The sequence below is a fragment of the Falco punctatus genome (genome assembly GCF_963210335.1).
Source record: "Falco punctatus genome assembly, chromosome: 8".
In the NCBI taxonomy this organism is placed as follows: domain Eukaryota; kingdom Metazoa; phylum Chordata; class Aves; order Falconiformes; family Falconidae; genus Falco; species Falco punctatus.
This window is the reverse complement of record NC_137588.1, coordinates 7,628,350-7,653,332: the sequence shown is the minus strand read 5'-3', so window position 1 is coordinate 7,653,332 and position 24,983 is coordinate 7,628,350. Positions and strand designations below refer to the sequence as shown.

Below are 24,983 nucleotides of genomic sequence, written 5' to 3'. Positions count from 1 at the left end.
TCAAACAATTTTTATAAGCCTTCAATGTGAATGGAAGCGGTAAACCATTCAAACAGTTAGCGAGGCTTTATATTCCCCTACCCCCTCTTCTCGAGTCATTTGCAATTTGAATGGCACAGACCTGATGAGTCTGCAAGTGTTACTCGGAAACAACTGAACTGCTAAAGGAGAGCTTGGATAGTATGTATTTTGCCCCAAACTGTTTCTGTTTTGTGAGCTCAGAACAGAAGCTGCTGATTGAGTGAATTTGAAAACTAGGTCTTGCTACATTCACAGGGATTTGCTCCCTGGAGGTGAGTTGGTTTTGAAGCAGGATGCATGTGCATTTGACACTAAAATATAGTGGTTTTGTTGTTTATCTCCACTTGCCATCAAAAATAATTAGTTTAAATCTTCTTGGGAAGCATTGACAATCTAGTTCAACTAAGTAGGGCTTTTTTCAGGCTGGCAGAAAACAAAAATCTTGTTGATGACATGCCTGCAGAAACAGTGATCTGAAGCAGTTCAAAATTTGAGGTTAATGTAGCTCAACTGGGCTTCTGGAAGTATTTTTTTCTTTACCTGAGAAAGATAAAGATGAGCTCAAAATAGATCCTTTCAAAAAAAGCATTATCCTTAAGCTATATAGCTAGACAAGTGTTTTACAAAAATTAAAAATACACAGAATTTCTGAGCTGATGCATAGGATTTGTCAGCAAAAGTAGCTGCAGGTTAATTGGACTGCACAGTGTGCAGTTACTGTGCTTCTGGGATGCATCAGGTGTGGGCCAGGGATTTTGAAGCAAGACCTCCTGAAGCAGGAGTATCTCACAGGTATGATTCAGTAGGCTCTGAGCAGGCCTTTACACCATCAGTGATACATGCCTGTAACAGTGCAATGAGTAGTATAAACCCAACAAGAAAAGACGCTCCATGTACTACACCCCAAATGGCTGCCAACTATTATATTTTTTTCAAATACCAACATAGCCTATGTGACAGTGTGGTAACAGGCGTATCAATGAATTAGCTCAATAAGTTGTTTGGTTAACTGGATATGAGAACTTCATTTAAATACAGGTTGCAAGCATTGATCAAACGTCACAGTGTCTGCCCAGTAGTGTCATTAGAATTGTATTTGTTCAAGTGGGTTTTAAATCAGAATCATCAGATCCACAGGAAAGACTGAGGTTTTCATTGTTCAACAGCACAAATAGCAATGAACTATATCAGCTTTCCCTATTGGGGTATTATTATTTGATTATTTTGTGCTTTTTTTTAAATCCGTATGGGTTGTTCACTTAAACGTGTGGCCACAGGTTTGTGAACCCTTATGGTCTTTGTGAGTGCATGGTCTTTGGGGATTTTGCTTATGTTTTCTCACAACAGAAAACCTAGCTTGGTGAACAGCTAAAATGAGAAACTTCAGTGGGAGTGCTGTATGTTGAAGGAGGAAGCCGACTATGATGAGGTCTGAATATTCTCATCTCAACATCGGTGTGCTGAGTTTGAGGTCAGAATGCTTATTATAAAGGAAAAGAAAGTGGGCAGGGGAGCTCAAAGGAAAAGAAAGTGGGCAGGGGAGCTCACAGCCCAGGTTGCAGAGGTAAGGGCACTGACTAACCCCGTCTGCCTGGCTCTCATCTTCCAGCACAGTGTTGCTTGAGGATTTAAACATGCATCCGATATTTGGCTGGATCTTTTTTTAATGATGTCTGGGACAGAAGTACTTCTGTGGCCCAGTGTATCTGAAATTCCTTACTGGGCTAACTTTTTGTCCCCGTCCTAAACCTAGAGAGAGTGACTTCTATGAAAGGCCAACTGGCTTAGGGGGATTTTGATAACACTGGCACAGCTTGGATTTGGAGTTCAGTACTAAGAAATATTTTAAGCCCTGTGTCAGGTGTGTTTTGAGTAGGGCTCAGTACTATATCACTTAACATCTGTACCCAGGCAAGCATAAATCCTCTTCTTTATCTTTTGTGGGCCTGAATTGCTACAAATAATGGTGGCCAAGCTGAGCATTTTTTCTTTTACATGCACTATTGGGTAATAAAGGAGGTGGGAGAAGTAAGCTCTGTGTAGTGCTGTGCCCAAGCCAGAGGGAAGAGGAGACTTTTAATCTGCTTTTAGACATGAAAGCCTTTCCCTGGTATACATTGGACATGATTCTTTAGCCTGCAGATAGGGGAATAGAGAATCCAGTGTGACTCCAATATGTGGCTGGGAAAAGAAAAAAAGGAGGGGGGGGGGGGGCGGTTAGGAAGGAAGAAAAAAAAAGCTCCATTTAGCAGTGCCTGGCCATCCTGTGCTCAGCACTGATCATACCCAGTGGAGTTTGTTGTACTTCAGCACAAGCAATAGCTTAGCTGATCTGTTGTAGTCTCTGCCAGTTAACCTGGTTCCTAGGATTTAAGGTGGTGGAATTTTTGTCTGTAGCTGTGAATGAACCATCAGTCTTAACGTATTTTTCTGTGGGAGGATAGACTGAGTTTAACTCCTCCCTTCATCCAGAGCATGTGTATATGACGACTATACCAAGCTCCTTATTCTGCTTTGGCACGTGCCAGTAGCGTGGCTAAGCACAAATAACTGCTTTCAATGTAATAACTCTTGAGTAATCGCTGTGCAAGCTGGACTTGCAGTTGACAGGCTTGATGTCTCTCAAGCAAAGGCAGCCAGGGGCCTGGCTGTAAGGGAGAATGCTTGTGGCTAAAAGACAGTGGGATGCACTGCTTGTCCCACTGCCTGATACTGCTGTCTCCTTGGGCAGCTCTGGTTTGTACAATGGTGGTAAACTCCTTTCCTCATTAGTTTCCCATCCTTTGTTTAGGTGGAGAGATAGGTTGGTCAGGGATATTTTTCCCCCCCACTCCCACTGTGCAGATGCATACAAGTCAGTGGCATGCTGGGGCACTGGTCTGCTGTGTTGTCTTTCATCAGTTTTAGTTTTAAGTGACAAAATACAACTCACTTCCAGTTTGCTGGGCTCTGCCTCTTGCTTTTTCATGTGAGCTGCTTATTGAGCTGAGCCCGCAGCTGAAATGCTGGGGAACTTGCTGTTCTGCATTTGTGCAAGATTCCCACCATGATTCCCATTTCTTAATGAATGTAAATGTGTAGTAGCTAGAGCAGAAAGCTTAAACATGCTGAAGTTGAAGGGACTTGTTTCTACTCTTGCCTATAGAAGTAGTTTAAATAGGACCAGGATCCAGTACTGTGCTTCACTTAGAGCTGTACATTTGCAGCTGTAATGAGCCTGACTCTTGTGGCTTATTACAGGCTGTCCAAAAACCTCTGGACTGGCTATAAGGGAGCTCCTCTCAGCCAAAGCACCGGTGGGTGCTTTTCTTGGAGCATGTATCCTAAGCAGCTGGAAGGCTACACCATTAAGAAATCCTGCAGTCAAGAGGCACGGATATTTCAGTCTTGGAACTATGAGAAGGGAGACCTTGCTGCCAACTCAATAAGCTGAGCTGTTTGGCCAGGCTGGTGTGCATCTGATGAAACATCTAGCAATCTGTTGAGCATGTCCTCCAATAGGCTAAGAATAAAATAGAATATTAGAATGAAATCCAACTGGTTTGTCACATAGATATGCTGTGACTTTCATTTGGTGTTCCTGGGATTTACGAAGAAAAATGTAATTGGATTTCCAAGGAAGGCAGAGGATGAGGGAAGCAAAGGAAGCCCATCAGTGAGAACATCTACTCTGGTGTTACATTGCAAGGGGATACTGGAGTCCGTCCAGGTGAAGCCACAAAGGGGTCAGTTCTCTTTCAGGACTAGTTAAACCGGCTTGACTCAGGATTTGGGACCTAGAAGCTAAGCATCTTTCTAGGTGGGGAACTATTTTTCTGGACCAGAAAGCTTAGACTGATCTTAGTGGAGAAGAAAACATCTTAGTAACTTTCTGAAGTGGCCCCTGGCAATGCTTCATTGGCAGGTTCCTAATTCAAGCGGCGGGTGTGCTGGCATAGGTGATGTTGACTTGCTCCTCCTCAAGGCAGACATGTGACAGAGTTTAACAAAAGCATCGAAAAGACTGGCTAAAATAGCAGGAACTCAGTGAAGGAAAACAAAGATAATGGCATCTGTGTGAAGCAAACAAGGTAAGAACAAGCACAGACTGATCTGCGTGAGGAATTCAGGCCTGCCTCCCTGGCACTGGGGTGTGACGGTATGTGAGCAAGCAACAATATTGCTCAGAATATGTTGGGCTCTTTTACTGCCTCAGAGAAAGACTCCAAAGGTCTGTCCTACTGACAGAGATGCCAATGCTGAATAGCTCCAAGCCTAAAAGCCCTTCTTTCCAGACAGCCCCCATCTACTGCTGGGAACATCCTCTGCCTATTGACTTTGGTGGGGTAAATGACATGGGAAGCTTTGGGATCCCAGGGAAGAGCAAGTACCCTATAGGTGCAGACCCTTCTAGGTTGGGTCTAAGAGCTACTGAGCAAGTTACAGGAGGATGCCTGTGACTTGCTAGATAGAAAATGAGGGTAGAAATCAAAGAGCAGGTCTGATGCACCTGGAGGAGCCTGGGCTTCTGAGGTGCCATTGCAGTGTGCTGTGTCTTGCTCTGTGGAGAAAGCTCTCTGTAAGGATGGCAGAACAGTACAGATTTTAAATTCCCATTCCTACATATATGCAATGGCACCAAATCAGGGCTTAAAAACATAATCTTTTTTTGCAAGCTGCTTTCATTCTTGGAATGTGGTAAAACAGGAGGTCTCAACTTTTAGTGGTTCCAAAGTAGATGCAAGACCACCAACCCAAATATAACACCTTTTCAGATGCTGAACTGTGGTTTTGTGATGGAGCAATATGGGAAGTACCAGGCTGCTCTCTAGCTGGAGTGACAGTCTCCCTTAAGCTGTAATCCTTATTTTATCTAGCTTCAGTCCTCACTCAAGCCTATCTGCAGTATGTTGCTGTATTCTGCAAAAATAACTCGCTTCCTCCACTCTTAAGGATGATGAGTCTGTTGACAGCAGCATTGTCAGCTGGTTTGTAGTTGGGCCCTGTTAAACGAAAGGCACTAATACCCTTTGATTCATCTGTTTGACTCCAGTGAAGGGCTTAAAACAGCACGCTCCAAAGCTCTGCACTGAATTTGTTTGTAAATGTAGACACTTAATGGTGAAAAAAGGTATGCCATCACTTCAGAGCCTGAAGAGGAGTATCTAAACCTGTGCCCTCAGAACTTTCAAACCACAATTAAAAGTTCAGGCATGTTTGACTGAGAAAACGTGTTAGCTTGGCAGGGGAGGGGGGTTGTTTTTGCCATAATGTAAAAGATTGAGTCCTAATTACCCAGTCGAACATTTGGTGTCACACATGCTGAGTGACTGAATGCAGTGGCTGAAGATAAAATTTCACTTTGGGGGATCACAGTAATTGTTTGGGCCATGATGTACCTGATCTTGTCACATTTTGCTGCAGGGAGACATTCAAGTCCTGGAAATCCCGGTGTCTGGATTTGTGACTAATGCAGTTAGTTCTCCCTGTTGTTTTTTCTGCAGCTTGGGTAGGAAATGAAAAGCAAAACAGCAAACCTGTTTGTTTCATGCACTCCTGGGCTGTGCTTGCTGCAACGGTACCCCAGTGCCATCCCAGCAATGCGTTAGGTGACTGAGTAACATCTGTCACATGCTGTTTGTTCTTTCATCCTCTTCCCAGGGGCAAGTGCTGTATGGAAGCCTTGCTTCAAATGTGCCTTTATACATTTGTTAAAGACAAGAGGGTTACAGAAATGCATGTTTGTCCGTAGACAAAGCTGCTCTCAGAACTGCGATGGACATATTGAATGGTGATGCTGTTTGCTGGAGCAGGATAGCTTTGTGGCTGCTTTTACTCTAACAATTTAATTTTGCTTAGACTTGGTCTGTAGTGCAGAGGAGGATTCAGCCTGCCAGAAAAGGAAGGGTGCATAGTTGGGGTTACAGTTAAAGAGCTATTATAATAAGATTCGGGGGTGGCTGAAGGAATCACATGGAAGTGGGCTCTATTTCACTCCAGCGATTGAAAGTCCTTCCTTTGTTGCCTGCTGTCAGACGTACTTTGACAAGCTTTGCACTGAATCTGGCACATCCCTGCTTGCTTCACAACCATTACGTTATTGGGATGGGAAGATATTAAGGCAAATCCCTGCTAGGCTGGCAGGTTGCCTGACAGCTGACCCTAGCCAGAAGGAGTACTGCCCTGGGGATTTAATTGGCTTGTTGCACCAGAGTGGCTGTCAGGTGAGATCGATCACTGTGAGCTAGAGAGTTCAACAGTTCATTGCAAGTAAGATGGTTCCGTGAAGGCCTGCTAAATGCAGCCTCGCTCTGCCCTCCTTCCAGGAGCTAAAGCCCTTTAAATGCTGGGAAGAGTGCCTTAAGAAGCAATCCTGAGCTTTTGGCCCCATCAGCCTCCGAACAACATGTGTGGAGATAGCGGCTGCAGGGCCCAAGGTTTCTCAGATGGAAGTGATGCTTTAGTCATGCTTTAGTTCAAGCGTGACTGCCTTCGGCAAATAGAAGGGTTTAGTTTAGGGATGGTCTGAGGCATTTCCTTTGTACTAAACTGCAGCTTAAACTAAAGAAACTCTAACTGAAGCATGGTGATTGAAGAACTTGTGCCAGTGAGTAGTGAGTGCAGGGGATGAGCAGGAGCCAAGAGGGATCCTGGTGAGGCAGTGCCCTCACCCCCAAGCTGTGGTCCTGTAGCCTCTGACCGTGGCAGGGAACTACCTGCTGAAACGGGGTCCGCTGACAGCCTCGGGCAAGGTGAGGGGGTGAACTGGGTCAAGCCATGAGCAGCAGGAGGTGGGGTCAGGGACAAGGCTGGAGACAAAGACGATGTAAGTCCAAAAGTTAGCCAGACGTGCTATAGATGGGCACAGCACACACCTTTGCTTTAACTCAGCCCTCGTCTGAGTGGAGATTCTGGCCTGTGGGTGGAGGTCCCAGGTGGGGGCTGCTTAGGGCAACTGAGGACTGACACTGAACTAGAGGCTCATCTTTGAGGTTAATGGACCTCCACCAAGTGAGGAAGGTGGCCATTGCTGGTAGTTACTGCTGTGCTGATGCTTTAGGGACAGGCTCATTGCCAAAGGTGCAGCACAAAAGCACTGACATGCGGGGGAATCCTTATTGCAGCTGCAGTGATCCTGAAAAATCAGGGCTAAAGATATTTAGTGATTATTTTAAAGATTTTTCTGGGGTGGAATTTTTTTCAGGGACTGTGGTACCAATATTAATTTGGAAAGCACAGGGGTTAAATATAAAAGGAATGGTGAGACTAGACTGTATTTAAAGAAACAAAGCGTAAAGAATATAAAAGGTAATGATGCCTGTCTGGATGGGATGGAGCTAATTTTCTTCACAGCAGCCTGTACGGCGCTTGTGTTCTGGATTTGTGACTAATGCAGTGCTTCAGCTATGGCTGAGCTGTGCTTGCACAGCGTTGAAGAGCTCTTTTTCTTGCTCTGCCCCTGCTAGTGAGTAGGCTGAGTGAGAAACTGGAAGAGGACACAGGCAGCACACCTCACCTGAACCAACCAAAGGGATATTCCGTGCTGCGTGATGTTGTGCTCAGCAATGAAAGCTAAAGGAAAGTGTGTGTGTGTGTGTGAGATGATGATCATGGTTATGGTGTTTCCCTTACCAAGTAAGTTACATGGGCTGAGGCCCTGCTTCCCAGGAAGTAGCTATACATCTGCCTGCCTAAAGGGAGTACTGAATAAATTCCTTGGTTTGCTTTCCTGGAGCATGTGGTGTTTGCTTCGCCTCTTAAAGTGTCTGAATCTCCATCTGTGAGCCATCACAGACTGGCTGAGGTTGGAGGAGACCTCCCCTCCGGAGGTCATCTTGTCCGACCCCCCTGGGGTTCCTTTACTGATGAACTCTGGGTTTCCAGCTTGGCACAGGAGCTGCTGTTCAAGGCCGTGAGAGCTTTTCCCAAAACAGCTGTGCTAATTAGACAACTGGTGCCAGGTTTCTTTCATTTCTTGGAAGATCCATTTCTTTGGTAAAACTCATGAAGCTGGAAGCATTTTAGCAGTCGTTTTACTCATTATTTTTTTTACAGATAAAACTCACTTTCACAGGGAACAACATGAAACCTTGCATTTAAAATTCTATGTAGTTCTGTATTGCTTGCTTCGTACCAGAGAAAAATAAAGTCAAAATTACCTGCTGTACATCCCTTCAGCTGTTTGTAGTTGTGCTAATAAACACCTACCAGAGTCTGACCTCAGATGCAAGCTAAATTCTTCTGTGCAAATGTTTGCTGTAAACAACAGACTTGTTATCAGGGAAGTTAGAGGTTTGCTTGATACTGAAGGGAATGAACATTTGCCAAAAGATAAACACACAGCGGTAGCTGCTTTCTGTTCCTGGACTAAAAAAATCTCACTGCTGCATTAAAACATCAGCTATATTAGCTAGTACCTGTGAATTATTTGAGGCAGTGTGCGTATAAGGGTCTCTGTGTGTGGTTCTGAATTCATAGTGTTGTCAGGATTTTGCTCCTAGCTTTATTAAGGCTTGGTTTGGTATGCTGTCCACAGCAACCCAGAGCATCTTGCAGAATTCAAAATCCTGTTAAATGCAGCTGTACTAGTGAAGTCTTAACTCTAGGTGAAGACATTTATTTTTTTTTTTCCCTGACAGTAAAGAAAAGGGGGGAAGGGAGAAGACGTGGACAAAACCAAGTGAAGGATAAAAAGAATTCTCATAAAAGGGAATGGCTTATTAAAGAAGTTCAAGCAGGAAGGAGAGTAAGAAGAGGAGATTGCCTCTTGGGAGAATTTCTATGAGGAGCAGAGTACCTGGGGGGAACTGGCATACCCATCTGAAAGGAAAGAGCAGCCCCAGAGATGGGAGGTTGAATCTCTTCATTTTTTTTTCTTTAATTTGGGAAATCGGGAATTATTGCAGTGGCTGGACCGGCATTAGACACTGAACATTGCCATGGAGGCATTTGTGGGGCAAAAGCAGATGGATGAGACATCTACAGACACATGTGCCGGGGATGTCAGCTCTCTTTGTTAGACATGGTACCTCTCTGTATCTGTTTCAAATTGAAGGCTAGACTCATAGGTTTTTACCATAAGAGGATGGGCTCATTTTTCAGTGCAAAGAAATCCCTTGATTTAAGCCATTTTTGTCAAAAATATAGGATGAAAATATATACTTTCATGTCCATGTTTTTCTGAGCTTGATACCAATTGGTTCTTGCACTGTAGACTATTTTGGTGGAGAGGAGGGTGTGTGTGTGTTGAAACTTCGTTGAACCATCTAGATGGTCTTCTCTTGATACTGCCGTGGAAATGTGTAAGACAAAGTGTAAGCTGAGTTGAGATTGCTGAAGGTAGTTCACAGCTAAACAGTGAAGCAGTTTGCTAATCGTTTTGGGTCTTTACTCAAAAGCAGAAACTGAAGATTGCTAGCAGCAGCAGTGTGTGTGGTGTTCTGCTTCTTGCTTGCTAACGTCTGGTTACATTTTTTTCACTTGCATGAAAAAGCAGCCTAGCAAATTAGAAACACTCAGTAGGCATTATGCTGCTCTTAATTATGTAGGAGCACAGACTCTATTCACAACAGTAATAGGAAAACTAGCAAAGCAAATGCAGCAGGCTTAAATGCCAAATTAAGGTCTCGGCTCTTGAATGTAACTAAATTTGCAAGTTGATACTGTACACTGTAAGCGTGGGGAACCATGATTCCCAGAATAGTCCCTGAGCTTCATCTGGTGCATGTAATTCTAGGATGAAAACTATATTTGCAAGTTGTGTTCATACATGAGCTAGAAGCCAGGGGAATAATTAGACTCTGCATTGAGATTTGGTAGCATGCTTCTGAATTTTGGTCTTCCCCCAAGGAGAATGTGAATTTTTCTGTTGCACCAGACCTGCGCAGAAGTGGATGCATGCGTTGCTGTCACAGCGTGACTCCGGCTTTGTAAATTTTATGTCTTGTGGCTTTAAATTGGTCCAGGCTCCTGGAGTTGCTCTTTGTCAGCCCGTTTGTGCAGATTACTAAGGTTCGCAGCCTTGAGATGTCAGGATGGGAGTGCCACCAGACTGCTCCTGAATTACGGTGCAGTGTGAGACCAAGAATTAATGAGAAAACAATCACCACACAGTACCTCTGCGTAAGCCATTTGGACCACATAGACTCTGATTTGTAAATGTTTGTTCTTCCTGTAACACCTGGGTTATTATTTACTACATGTTACTTAAAGCCTAGCAGGTGTTGGAGCTTTTAATTCTAGAATGAAGTCTCGGTGTGTGCTTGCTATTGTCTGTTGGATTATTTTGTTTGTGACACTAAGGTAACCACTTTTACAATTTTCACTGTACAATCGTGGCACTGGTAAATTTTCTCATTCGCTCATGTAAGCTCCATTTCCATTTTGTGGCCGAGGCCCATAGCAGAGAGTGTTCCTTGGACATAGTCCTGCAGTAAATGTATTTTCATTTACAGCAGTGCTTGCTGGGATTTCTTAGCATGAGGGACCTGCAGTGGAATGTACTTTCTGCATGACATATCTGTAATGAGACTTAAAGTATGAATGAAACAAGACTTCAATTGCTGGAGTGTCTCATAGCTAGCTAATGGGAGAACCTGTGTTAGAATTGAGGTGCATGTGTCTCTAGCATGTAGCTGGGCACATCTGCAAGAATTTGAATACGAAACATGAAGCACCTGTGCATTTGGAGATGCTAACTCTGACAATCCTGAATGCACAGATTGCTTTTCTGTAGGTACCAGGGTACATCTATCTTTACAGACCCTTGTGGGCTTTGGATGCAGTGGATCTGCTCCAGGTAAATGGAAGTTGGCATGAGGTGGTACTTCAAATCCTGAAAGATGAGATTTGTCTTGAACGCTAGTAAAAAGGCAGACATAGCTTGCTCATGTTTTAGTTAACTCTCAGAGTATATATCCATATATTTCTGGGTTATCTATGGGAAAAGAAAATGAAAAAGCAGTGGAAAGAATGCAATAAATTGGTCTGGCAGCGACAGCTACTCTTACTGCCTGTCTTGTCCTTATAATTCTAGGAGATATTTGCAATTTTATCTTAGGCTACTGTCAGGGAACCTGTGTGCAGGTTGATATAATTGAGATTAAATTTTTTGCTGGGTTCAGTCTTGAATGGCAATTACATCGGCTCAGCTGATTGGGGCCCTGGATTACTTTCTGCTGATAGTGCGAGGCTTCCTTTGTCAGAGAGAGGAGCTTTGCGCCCAGGTATTTGCGAGAGGATTCCCTCTGGAAAGAAAGCCTTACTTCTAGAACTGGAAAAATTATATTGCTTGAGTATGGTCTGTCTTTGAGACTGAGATACCTAAAGTCTCTCAGAAGGTAAGTGTGCACCTGCTTAAGTCCTCCTGACCTGGCCAGGAAACGCTGATTCGGAAAGACCCAATTCAATGGTATCTCACGATGGGTGGATGAAAGTGACTTTCCCTCTGATTACATAGGGTCAGTTTACCCTATTCCATGTGACTGAAGCAGCCCATAATGATGGGTGTAGGCTTCCGGCTCTGAGGTCTGGTTTCATTTTTATCACAGACCATTAGGCTCCAAATGTGAGTAGCTGTAACATCAGGTTCAAAGAAAGTAGGTGCAACTGGTGTCTGGTTTCTATATTGTCCTCTGATAGCATCATATTACCATTGTCTTTTTAAAATACTCCTAAGAAAGTAATATGGCTGTGCATACTTCAATTTCTTCCTCCTTCTAGGCAGAGAGAATACAAAAATTCAAAAGCTGAAAACCCCTCGCTATGTGGAACAAGAAAGCTCTCCAGAAATTCGTTTTGCCCATCAGAAGTGCAAGTGGACTGGAAAGTGTCCAGTTTTAGATTTGAAGGGAGAGCATTAAATGGAAGGACATTATTATTATTATTTTTTTTATTATTATTAAGCTTCTTTGCATGTATTTTTTCCCTGCTTAGTTATTGTTGTTACTGCTCTACATGCATGGGAATTCCCTCATATTAAAGACATGCAGGTGGGAGGCAGTTGTCAAACTGCTTTTTGTGATGCGGTAAAGCATCTCTATCGAGGTGCTTGTTAGACTAGCTCGGAAATGACCTTGTGTTTTCAAAGCCTTATATATGACCATAAAGCCTGGTATTTCAAGAAGTAGTTTCTTATGGGGTAAACTGGGAGAATTCAAGGGACTGAATAATAGCTCCATAGGGATACAGAGCGTTTACTGCTCAAGCCACAGCTACCTGTGGGACAAAGCTAAACCTTGCTTCAGCCTGAGTTTCCTACAGGGAAAAAAAGAACCCTGCCTTTTTGGCACTTGTGTGCATTTTAGTTGCCTTTTTTCCTCAACTTGGAGGGTGTGTTTGTCATTCCTAGTTCAGCATGAATGGTTTTGCGCAGCTCTTTGGGAAGACCACATAGTGTTAAGCAATAGGAATCTCCCATCCCCTTGTAAGTGTGTGAGCTGCCAGTATCTACGAGGTAAAGCAAGTTGTGAAACCTAACTGCTTTCCTGACCCACTGGGCAGGCATCCCAAAACCTCTCTGGTATAGCTTCTGAGCTGAAAGAGGTGGACTTCTAGCAGTTGCTGCAAGCTTCGTGTTTCCCTTGGTGGACAATAGGTTTGGGAGAGGAGGAGGCTGAAGTGGCTATAAGGTTTTTGTGGCTGCTGGGGGAGATCCAGTGAGATATCTACCCTCACAAAATGGTACATGATGTCAAGATGGAAACTAGAGCTTTCTAAACTGATGTCTCCAGCAGTTTGTATGGAGCTACTCTGGCAAAGCCGTGGACTTCCTCATTCTAGTGCAAAGAAATTTCGCTTGTTTCCTTCTCTTCTGCTTTGCTTACCCTCAGACAGCTTTCTGGGGAGTGCTTCTAGGTGGAGCAGCTGAGGGTATGGCTCTGAAATACGGGCATGCCACTGTGCTAGACATGATGTGGCGTGGTAGGGTTAATTCTCGCCCCTCAGCTGGATGGGCTCACTGTAATTGGTTTCATACGAAGCTCTTATTTTCCCCCGGTGGCTCTTCATCTGGAAGGAAAGACTGTTTTTCTGCTGACATAATGTCTGCGTGGTGTCATGCTTGTCAGCTGTTAGCTCCACTGCTGGGTCATATATTTAAGGTTATGTTTTGGTTTTGTAAAAGCAAGTGGAGCAGTTGAGAGAGTGATGGTGTAGTATTGCTTAATGTATGTTTGCTGTAGCTGGCTTTGCAGAAAACCCTGTTGCTTAGTTGTCTGTTATTGAGGAAATGCTTTCCTTGTTTACTCAGGCGAGACCTGCTAGTGTTCCTGCTGGCAACCTGGATTGGAGCTGTAACCGCAGCCAGCAATGCCCCCTAGCCACAGGAACTCCTTCTAGTTCAGTTTGGGTAACCTGCGAGTGCCAAAGTTTATAGCAAATTCAAGCAGGTCCTGACTGAGTTGCTTCTCATGCATTGTACAGGACAGAGACCCCCAGACAGGATCAGTTTTTTATGTGCTGTATCTGGCTCTGGTCAGACGTCCCCGAAGCAAACTCCTTACTCTATTAACTTTCTGCTTCGGCCGCTTATTTCCTGTAACTTCTGAGCTTGCGAAACATATGTTCTAATAGTGTTTGCCTTGGATATCCTGTTACAAATGTGTGTTTTCTCTGTGCAGATAACTATATGTTGATCTTTATGAAGAAGTAATAGAAGAAACACACAGCTTGGTTGCAGGGGAACACCCCTCTTTTTATTTTGGTCGGTTTACTGGATCTTTCCCTTAGCTTACAGCACTTTTGTTGAAAAGGTATTTTCAATAGTTCTAAAAAAATTTCAGTAATTAAAAAAAAAAAAAAAAAGACAACACTATTCTTCTAGGACTGAATGTACCACAGGACAAAAATAGCTATCATTAATATTGCAAATGCATTTTTTGCCAGAGGGTGGCATCATGGAAGGGATTGCATTTACTGTTCTGGGAAGGGGAATACTTTCTTTTTTTTGCCTCAGCTGGGGAAGAAAAATGCCATCTGCTCCACAGGTGTGTTAACACATGTACTCAAATAATTCCACCTTCAGCCAAATCACATGTTGACCAAATCAGAAAAAATAAGGTTTGGGGCTGGTGGATTAAATTGAATTAAGCTTAAGGACTGCCAAACCAGTGATGTTCCCTGACACATGGTGCTATCTTTGAAGAGAAAATAATCCATTGAAGAAATTTACTGTTTGTTAAAATACACGGTGTTTGCAGGTAGGGGGAGAGTTAAATGTGGGTAAAACCATCAAGCTTTTGGGACTGTAACGTAACTAAAGCACTTAATTTAAATAACACTATTCAAAAGAGTTCAACTAGCAAATCTGTGGTCCTCTTACTGTGCTAATTCATAAGGAAGTAATAATGCAAAGTATGTATTTTTTCCTACTTAAATGCGTTCCATTGGGTTGTGTTGGTACAAACTTTAGAATATATATCAAAAGATTCATTGCCTGCTTCTCCATTCATCTTGCAGAGGCAGCATATATCTAGGCAAGAGACAAAAATATGTATTCAGTCTCCTCTTATTACCAAATACAGTGGTTTTATTCTGTCTGTAAGGCACTGATCTAGTAGTTACATATGCTAGCATGCGCAGTGCAAACAAACCCAGCCAGTTTTCCTATAGCAAATAAGGCACTGTACCGCAGCACGGTGCTGGAGCCCCAGCTGTTGGCCAGTCTTCTGCTACTTGCTCTCATGTGGGCACAGGGGGAATTTGGATCAACAGGCTGCCAGGGCTGTGTTTGTGCCTGGCTGTCGCAGATGCTGTGGTGTTGGAACAGCAGATGCAAAGTGACCTTGCCTGTCCTGATATGCCTCCTCCTGTGGGCTGTGACGCAGCAGGCTCATCGCACTCTGCTTCCACACCCCACTGGACGCATCGCTCCTGTAGTCACAGCACACCAAACTGCTTGCTTCCCTTGCAGAGGAGGGTCCCAGGGGCCACCTGAGACATGGGGCCAGAGGCAGGGCTGCAGACAAGCACACTTAGTGTATAGCTCAGGCCAAGACTGGATGCCCAGCACTGAGCTGGGAGGGAGCCCCTGGGCAGGACTGGTGAGCCTCTGGTGAGGCTGCTCAGAGCAAGTGAGGGCTACGGGTACCATCGGGGTCGGTCCTGTAGTGTGTGCTGGGCTGATGGTTGTGGTTCTTCGCCCAGCCATCCTTTTCCATGGTATCTTCATTGATTATTTTTTTCCCCTCCCATATTCTCATGCTACCTGGAAAGCTTGCTGTTCCCCAAGCTTGCACAAATGGGAAATGCTTTCACAGATAAATATTGATTAGACAATGAAGTCCTGGTTTCTGACTTTCCACATTCAAGTAATGTTCTCAGTCTCAGTTGGAAAAGCAAGGACAAAATATAATGGGCAGCCTTTTCTGTTGCTTACATAGGTCAGCACCCCAATTCAATGAAGTCTGAGACTTCTCTGAGCATAACTGTGTTTTGACAGTAGGTAGTCTTTTGAGAGCAAAGCTCCTCAGCTGAAGATGCTTTTGAGTTGTTTATCTACTATGGCTATGACTCTCAGCTGAAGATAATTGTTGCAGAAATAAATCCAGGTTTACCAAGTGCATTGTACTGTGTAATTTGGCATCTGACAGCTGAGTCCTGGCCCAAAGCTCCCTTCCTTGGCTACCTTCTCATCTAATCCTTAGCTGGTCATCTCTTACAATTGGATGAAACGGCTAGAATACACACAATAGCACTGAGGCAAAATTCCAGCCTGACAATCAGAAGCCTTTTCTCAAACACTGGCAGTTGGCTGTGTATCTTCTGAGGACTTCTGACACCTTCCATGTGATGCCATTGAGCACGGCTCAGTGTCTTGAGACAGGACACCTTAAAAGCAACAGTAAGCTTTCTCAGAACTCAGCTGGGCTTTGTGCTCATGAATAAAATATTTCCTCCTTTGCTTTATCGATGCATTTTGTGGGCTGAAATACGAGTGGTGACAGAAGCAAAATCAGGGGACTGTTCTGTGAAACAAAAATAGGTTTTATTTCTACAGCTGTCAAATATTTGATGTCCACGCTGAACTGAAATTATACACTCGTTGTAGCAGAAAATATCTGTTGTACACAGGGCTGTGCAGGCGGTGGGATGTAATTCTGTTGCCTTATGACAGGCTGACCAGTTCAAGTGAAGCTTCAGTGCTTTCTAATCTTTTGTGGACTGAGTTGGGGTTGAGCTTTCTGCTGTCACTTGCGCTGTCTTTTCTGTCCTTTCTTTGGCATGTGGCCTCTGGGGTCCACTGAAAGACAGACAGAGGGCCAGGCAGGGCTGAGAAGCTTCTTGCCTGGACGAGGACACTGCTGTGCTCTGCCAAGGAAAACACCCTCAATGGAGGAGAATTGGGTTATGGAGCATTTAAACTGAACATAACATAAATCCATGGGGCTTGCTGGGATGCACCCATGGGTGCTGTGGGAGCTGGCTGATGTCATTGCAAGGCCGCTCTGGGTTGCCTTTGAGGTTCATGGTGACTGGAAGAGGTTTGTGAGGGCTGGGAGGGAGTAGTTATCACTCTTGTGGTCAAGAAGGAGCATCTGGAGAGCTACAGGCTGATCTGCTTCACCTCAGTCCTTGGGAAGGTGACAAAACTAATTTTGGAAACCATTTCCAGGCACATGAAGGACAAGAAACTGATGGGGAGTGGTCTACCTATATTTATGGAGGGCAAATTGTGTTTAAGCAGCTTGATAGCTTTCCACGATGGGGTGACTAGGTGGTGGATGAGGGAAGAACAGCGAGTGGTGGTTAGCATCAAAGGCTTTACTGAGGTTGAAGTAGTTTCCCCCCAACATCCTTATAGACAAGGCGATGAAGTGCAGGTTAGGTAAGTGACCAGTAAGGTAGATTTGACAACTGGCTGAATGGCTGGGCCCGGGGGGTGCTGAATAGTGGCACAAAGCCCATAGCCACAGAGTACGGAAGAGGCTTTTTAAGGCTAGAGTAGTTGCAGTCGCAGTGGAGAAGGGTAATTTTCTTCCCTCTTGTCATCTTTTGTGCCTTTGTGGACAGCAGAATGCTTAAATCCGAGGTGATTTTTCGTGTTTTCAACAGACTTTCTGCAGCAATGCTGATGTGAAGATGCTGGAGGAGCCGGTGATCCATGTAATATTTAACCTGTGTCCGCCCAGGCCTGTGCCGTCATAGCCACCTCCTTTGACGAGAGGAACCCGTGGGCAGCTGCGATTATACTATCTGCCTGGCCTTGCCTTGATCTCACACTGCAGCAAGTTCTCATGTGACTATGGCGTCTGTCTGACTGGAGAAACAATGGTTAATTTGTTTTCTTGTAAGAAAATCTTATACTACTTCAAATAACTGAAATGGGAAAATACCCTCTACGGATGGGGTCTGCTCAGCGTTCAGTGCACAGCTTGGAGGCTTAGTCTGATGCTCCACCACCTGCAGTTCCCAGCATCTAAAGATACATACAGTTATCTGCACACTTCTCTCCTTATAATGTTGGCTCTAATAGATAGATTTTAAAATGATACCTTACAGTTCTAGCCTCTGATAATTTATTGTAGTGTTGAAGCAAGCATCAACAAATTGTGGTGTTCCCATGTTGGAAGTACCTTCATTATAATGCTTCCCTGTTAGAATTGTATTCTATTTAAAACTTAAATAATAAGAGTAGAAACAACCTGAATATGGGATTAATAACTAATATAACACCAATATGACTGTTACATGAATATATCAATAAAGCAAGAATCCTAATGTATTTCTCCTTTTGTATTTACCAAAATTTGAGGAAGCTTTTACTAAGCTAAATAATGTCATGGAGTACAAAGCAGCTGGAATGAAAATCCAAATTACAACTAGCTTACTACTCAGCAATTCCAATGTTCCAGTGGAATAGCTCCTTAAACCTGTATATGCCTTGTAGTCAGTGCAGACAACAAGGCTTTTTAAAAACAAAAAAATCCCAAACCACAAAATATAATAAAAAACCCAAACACAAATAACCCAAAAAAGCAAGCAAACAAACAAAAAAACCCAACAACCAACGAAACCCTACAACAGGCTACATCTTTAAGGGATGCTGCTCATTGGAGTTTGCTACATATTTCACGGTCTGTAAGGATTACCACAGCAGGAATTCGCATCACATATTCTGCATCCGTACCGTTACTGCGGTGTCTGAGCCGCTAATTGTTCAGGTAATGTAAACACAGCGGCGTGTATCCCTGCGCCGTGGTTACGTTGTAAGCAACGTCTGAGTACGGGCTCCCACGGTGCTCCCCGTTCGTCTTCTCCTCTTACTCGTGGGACATCTAGTGGCAAAAAGGAGGCTGGATCTTGGCGGTCAAAATGGTATTTAGAAAAGTGATTCTTGTTTGGTTGTTGTTTTTTTTTTTTGTCTGTGTCTTTTGTTTTTTTTGGTTTTTTTTTTTTTTTAATGGGGCGCTGAAGCCTTTTTTTTTTTTTTTTTTTCTTCTTCTGCATGTTGGTTTATACGGATGTAAGAATTAGGTGGGTTTTAAATATTGATACTTGAAAACAGTTTTGGCTCTTAGTCACAAAAGCAGTTGGTGCAGAAGCAGCGGGGACAAACTGCAACTTGATTTTGTTAGTGCTGCTCTGTTGAGAAATAGCTTGAAGACTTGCTGAAACAGTTTTACCTGAGTAAGACTGCTCTTTGTTCCAGCTTACCTCAGTCTTGTGGCACCTGCTGCCCCTTCCAGAAGCCATTTATACCTTGTGTTTCACAATTTATTTACATTCCCAATGTATTTATTGGTGTGTTTCTCTCGAGAGGTACACCCTGCTGTTGGCCATCAGATTCTAAGAGCAGATGTGGCGCTCCTCAGCAGCGGGAGCAGACTTCAGCCTGGCTGTAAGCGCTGTGGGAATACAGGGGAGTGGCAAGGTGGGGGGCAGGAAAAGGTGTTTTGTTCACAAGTCTTGCTGTGTCTCCAGGATATTTGATGTTATTGCTGGATAGTCTTTGCCGCAAATATTTTGCCGAAAGTAGCTCAGGCTTCAAACATGTATGACGTGGGATGGGACAGCTCCCTTTTCTATTCTGTTTTATTCTCTGCAGGCCTAGGAGAAGTGTAGTGAAATCAAAATAATGGATATGAGAGGTGTCCTCTAAAAGACAGCAGCCATGGGTTCTGCGTGGCAGTAAGCTTGCACAGCAAGAAGTTCCCTGGGCATGATTTGGCTGCCCCACTTCTTTCCCATGGCTCTGCAAGAATAATTGTGGAAACAGTGGAATGTTCTTTCTTTAATCTTTTTTTTTAACTCTTTACTCTTCTTGGCAAAGCCTATGTAAACCCTCTTTGATGGAGATGGAGGGGCTAATTTGAACTTCTGTAATGGCCTCGGATATTTCATAGCAGAATCAGATCTGTAGAATAATGTAACTGTCTTTAAATCTCTGCTTTAATGGTGTGGTTTTTATCATCTTTCTAGAACATGACCTGTTTGAGGGTTTTTGTTTTTTTCCATTATGGTCTGCACCCTTAAGGGCACAGAATCCATTTAGAAAGCAAATTGATATCCCTCTGACCCTAAGTTTTGGGGGTTTATGTAACAGGGCCCTAATGGAAAGATTAGCTGGAAAATCTCTGAGCATTTCTGAGCTCTATCAATAGGTTTCTGCACGTCAGATTCTGAAGCTCAAGGCTTTTCCCCTTGCAACCAGCACATGCCAAGGAACACCACTGAATGTGGACTGATGTGCACTTAGATGGTAGGTGGCATCCTCAGAGAGGATGGAAGACCTGGGAGCCCAATGACATCCTGTGGTTTAAGCACCACACAGATGCACACTCAATTCCTCTTCCCTTCAGCCGAATGGGAAACAAAATAGGAAGAGTAAAATATTTCCCCCCTTCCTGGCTGAGCATGATGCTGCATGGTGTGGGCCGTCCCTTTGGTCATTTCAGGTCAGTTGTGCTGGTTGTGTCTCCTCCCAATTTCTTGTGCATGTCAAACCTACTCATTGAGGGGGCAGAGTTGAAAAGGAGACAGCCCTGCTGCTGTGCAAGCACTGCTCAGCGACATCCAAAACATCGGTGTGTTGTCAATGTTGTTATAGTCACAAATTCATAAGACAGCAGCATACGGATTGCTAGGAAGAGAATAAACTCTGTCCCAGTCAGACCCAGCACAGGCTCTGAGGCGATCCAGCTGCTCCAGCTGCATTCGGCAGAGGTAGGATCATTAGTTGCTAAACTGTGCAGGAGCAAGGCGGGAGGTGCTGGAGCTGTACAAGGCAGGATGTCCGTGTGTGAAGCTGGTTGTCTCCAGCTTGATATTCAAGGGTTATTTGCCACCCAAGAGAAGCTGGAGCAACAATTAGGTCCATTCTCGTTACTCTTTTCCAGTTCTGTAAGAGAGGACTTTGAGAAAGTAATTGCAGGACGTGAGTGGGGATGGTCTGAGGGGAAAGGGAGGGAAGTGCACGCAGGGATGAGGTGTGCCTGGGAGACAGCAGGCACAGGAGCAGGAGTGGCTGAAGCCTAGTGGGCCATACTACCCTCCTTAGGTGTCACAGTTTGGTGCTCCATGCTCATCTGGGAAAGTACATCAGGAATGGCAGCTTGTTTCATGCTGGTGGTAAAATGTTGGCTTGCAATTGGTGTAACTGGAGGTTGTGGAAAGGCATGTATGCAGCACGCTGCCTCTGGGTGGCCTGGACCTGGTGGGGCACATCTGTTCTGCTCCATGCCTGGCTGGCAAGCTTGTGTGCCATCTGTGAGATGTGAGCTGCAAAGTGCATGGCTATGGTACACCCTGCAAATCATCTGCTGTTATTTCCGGACAGTGTGAAGTCCTACAAACCACTGGAATTTTTCTGCGTGGTGTTCTGAACCTTTATAGTCCTGTACCAGCACAGCTGGACTTGAATACAAATTTATCATGTGAAAGTAGAGTCAAGGTATTTTTTTCTACTGACAGGAATCTTCTGATTTAGCAGCTTTGGGATTTCATAGTATCCTGAATTTTAGTAGGCACACTAAAAAAGCCAAGCAACTCTCCCCTTGCTGCAGTTGCTGCATGTAGCTTACATGTAACTGGGAGCTGGCATTTCTCTTCCCAGCCCATCATCTGCTGTACTTACGCATGCCTGAAAGGTGTATTCCCACCTTTTGGTCTGTGTGATGGAGGTACCAAGTCTGTTTGCATGTTTGGTGGCTCTTGTATCATTTACTGTTCTCTTTTGATGCCAGGAAGGAAGGCTGTCCTGTCTCAGCCCCCCGGAGAGGTGCCATGCCTCTCCAGGATGGAGTCACGGAGCATGTGGGACAGGAGCTCCCAGACCACAGATGGGGCAGACATGGGGCTTCCTTTCCATGGGGAGGGAAGGCCAGGGGCCTCAAAGGCATCCACCCAGGTTGCCCATCTTTCAGTAGCCATCCTCCTATGGAGGAAATCCCTTGCAGTCTGGCAGATTACACTTTTCCCCCTATTCTTTCAGGCCTGCTCCTTACACTTTCCCTAGGCTTTTCTTGGTTTTTGAAAAGTCCATCAAAAGGCTTCCTTAAACTGCTTCTTGGCACCTTTCAGATCCTTCTTAAAGTTGTCATTTGCTGTTTGCTTGTGAGGCTGTGACCACTCAGGGTGACTGAGTTTGGAAACAGATGTCATGTGGAAACTGTCACCAGCGTGCTCTTTTGTGTGTGTGTGTGCTTAGATAATCCATTCTATCTGATAGTTTATCAACCTGAACGGATAACAGCCCGTGACTGCACCTCCCCATTAAGATGGTGCATCATAAATGGTGGCAGTGGATGGCAGGTTCAGGTTCTGCATGTGGTTCTGGCATGGCACGTTTCTGGTAGTTGAAGGACCCAAGCCTTGAGTTTAAGACATGTTTTCTCTTGCCCTGTCACTGGGACAAGAGACCAACTCCCAAGTGCCTACAGCCTGCTTCCAGGTAGTTGTAGAGAGCAAGAAGGTCCGCCCTGAGCTGCCTCCTCTCCAGGCTGACACCCCCCCCCCCGTGCCCCCAGCCTCCCCCCATCAGCCTTGTGCCCCAGCCCCTTCCCCAGCCCCCTAATTGGATGCATTAGAAAGGGAATTTCCATGACTGACTGTGAGAGAGAGGCAGTGCAGCAAGCAAGGGGGGTGTTGGAGCTGACCGCTGGGAAGAGAGCAGAGTAGCATGTATGGGGTTGGTTTGGGTAACAAGAAAGGTCAGTACAGCTGCTTCTGGGCTGCAAACTTGCTTTAGGACTTTATTTTCAGATACCAAATGTTAAGCTGGTCCTTTCACAATTGAACCTCACCTTCTGTGTGATGGAAAATTACTGCCCTCATGTTCTCTCTATCCTGTTGTAATACTAAATACTCTGAGAGATGCTTATCCATGCTGTTAATGTGTAATAATGGGATTGCTATTTTAAAAATCGATACAAATATCACACTAAAAAAGAAAGGCTTATAGATTAGTCTGTCAAGAGCTGTTGTAATAGATCTGTCTGACATTTGAGACACTTTCCCCAAAAGTACTCTTTCAGTTTCAAATTACTTTTTAAATGTTGCTGGTTGCAGATTCCAGGCTAGCTAATACAAGTTGTTAGAGTGAAAACCTTTCTCTGCAGTTTCAGAGAAGCTGGAAATCATAAATGTTTTCATTATTTTTTCAATTGATCGAGAATATATTCTCTCAGAAATTAGGGAGTGGCAGCTTCAAACACATGCTTTATTTTTGTGGTTTTAGCCATCTGGTAGAGTAGAGAAGCTGAAGAGTTGAAGATGATGTGAAAGTTTAGAACGGATCTTTCTAATATTGCCACTTGCAGTGTGAAAAGCTGAATGATGCTGACTTGATTGAGACTCTTTGAAATTCAAAAAATTGATAGCAGATGGTATATGCATTTATAATCTAGGTATTTGAAGTTGTATTAAATATCCTTCTTATATTTTAACAATATTTCTTACTTTTCTCATTTCCCTTCCACAGCTCTGTGTAAAATGTCTCAATGGTCCTCATCTGTCAGTGTACTCTGCAGCCTTTCTTTTTCTGTGATTTCTAAAGGCCTATTCATTACAAATAATTGCAGTTATTCATCAAATTCAGGGCCACGTCTTTGGGGTGTGTGTGTTCTGGTGAGAGTTTGAGACCAAAAATGTTACCGGTGCTAACAGCTTGAAAACTTGCAAGTCTTTGAAGGATTACTGTTACTGCTCGCTCCAAGATTTACTGCTCAGAGAGGTGAAAGAGTTTGTGTGTGCAAGCGTTTGATTCAGAGGTGTGTTTGACTTGACTCCATCTTAACGTTGCTGCGGCTTCCACCTTGCAAATAGGGAGAAATGAGGAACCAGCACAATTACTCCCTTCCCCTTAGAGCCTACAACATCGGTGGCCCGCAAGAAGATACATGGAGGGAAGGAGGACAAAAAGGTGATAGGCGTTCACTACTGCAGCTGGGTGGTTCTTCACTCCTTGGAGATCCTCCTTTATGAGACGGGACAGAAGGTTTGGCTTGTTTGTGGGCACCTTTGTCCTGTAACCAGGCTGGACGGGGCTTTGAGCCACCTGGTCTAGAGGAAGGTGTCCCTTCCTATGGTAGGGGGATTAGAACTAGATGATCTTTAAGGTCCCTTCCAACCCAAACCATGCTGTGACTTTGTGATAAATAAGCTTCACTAGGGACTGTAGGCTTGCTGGTGCCTTGGTGGATCAGGACAGTCCAGTTAAAGACTGGGTGGTTGCTGCACTTTGATACAGCCGGCAGGTTTTGTGGTACTTCAGGTTACCTTTGGAGGTTGAATAAACAGAGCTGTCTTGCTGTTTTGTGTGCTCAGATTAATTTTATTTATGCAACATATCAGGATTTTTGTCCTTAATTCAGCTTTTTGTAGAGGATTAGCTATAAAGCTCTGTTTGCCACAGGATCTGTGTGGAATGGCTACCCGCTCTAGGCTTTCTCAAATCGCCTATAGAGCCCAGTTATATGCTTTATCTTTAAAAAGTCTTCAGAGCACACAGCTCTCAGTGTGAACCCAGACAAAGACTCTACAACTATGTCAAGGTCCTCAAATTTAAATCAACGTAGACCTGGATGTTCAGACTTTGCGTAGAGGCGGTGAGAATCACAAAGCTGTGGTGTTTTGTAACTGCAGTGAAACAGGCAAAAAAAGAGATTTGGTCCTAGGTGTCCACAGGGTAGTGAGGGTGAGACACCTTGGTGTAATGGTAGGAATCCATTGAACCTTGGAAAATTTAACAGTCCTTGAAAGATTTGCAATTGTAATGAAGAGCTCGTTGTAATACCCTTACTCTTGTTCAGAAATAGTTGGCTAAAATTAGCCCAGCACTCGTACTGTTTAATCTCACAGTTCTTGATATTTGCCGTGTATTAAGAAGCACAGCAAATTCTGCAGACTTCAGTAATCATCCATTTAAAATATCTCTCTGGCTTAAAGAGCCTGGAGAACTTCAGCCTTGCCCTATCTGCATTTTAAAGTATTTTTGAATGCACAGGCTTACTTTAGGGTTGAATGGCCTGGAAGGTAACTGAAATATCAATGGCTTATTTACCTATAGGCCAAGTTTGCCCTCAAGTCTGCCAAGCCTAAAGGTCTTAACGGTTGATTTTGCAGGCAGGGAGGTTAAACCCAGCAAACAACTTCTGCTCACGTTTTGGTTTCTATTTATAAGCCTGTTCCCCTGCCAGTTTTCTGACTCCTCACTCACACTGATCCCCCCCCGCCCCCTGCAGCTGGTTTTTGGGACACACACCATTGCTGCCTCATGCTGATCTTGCTGGAAGTGGTGCCTGTGGTTTCTGGCCAGCCCATCAATTAGTGGGATTGGTGAGGTTCGTTTCTTGTCACTGTCTCCATGGTACCTTTGTCAGGTCTGTGTCTATATATTTTGTTTCTGGTTTCCCTATTTTTCCCTTGGTTTCCCAGCTGACAGGATCACCAGCTGGATGATCTCACTGGAGTAAGCATTCTCGCACTCACATGCCTTCATCAATTGGTGTGACTGACCAGGTTTGCTCATTTTTTAAAAAATATCT

General features: G+C 44.2%; 1 protein-coding gene across 1 annotated transcript in view; it reads left to right on the top strand.

Annotated features, from left to right (window-relative positions):
* Positions 1-1,544: 1,544 nt before the first annotated feature.
* The window catches only part of TRPM8 (transient receptor potential cation channel subfamily M member 8), an 83,925-nt gene continuing 60,486 nt past the window's right edge, over positions 1,545-24,983 (top strand). Inside the window, exon 1 of the mRNA XM_080398707.1 lies at positions 1,545-24,774. The gene's annotated coding sequence lies outside the window, so the exon portion shown is untranslated. The remainder of the gene's footprint in view (positions 24,775-24,983) is intronic.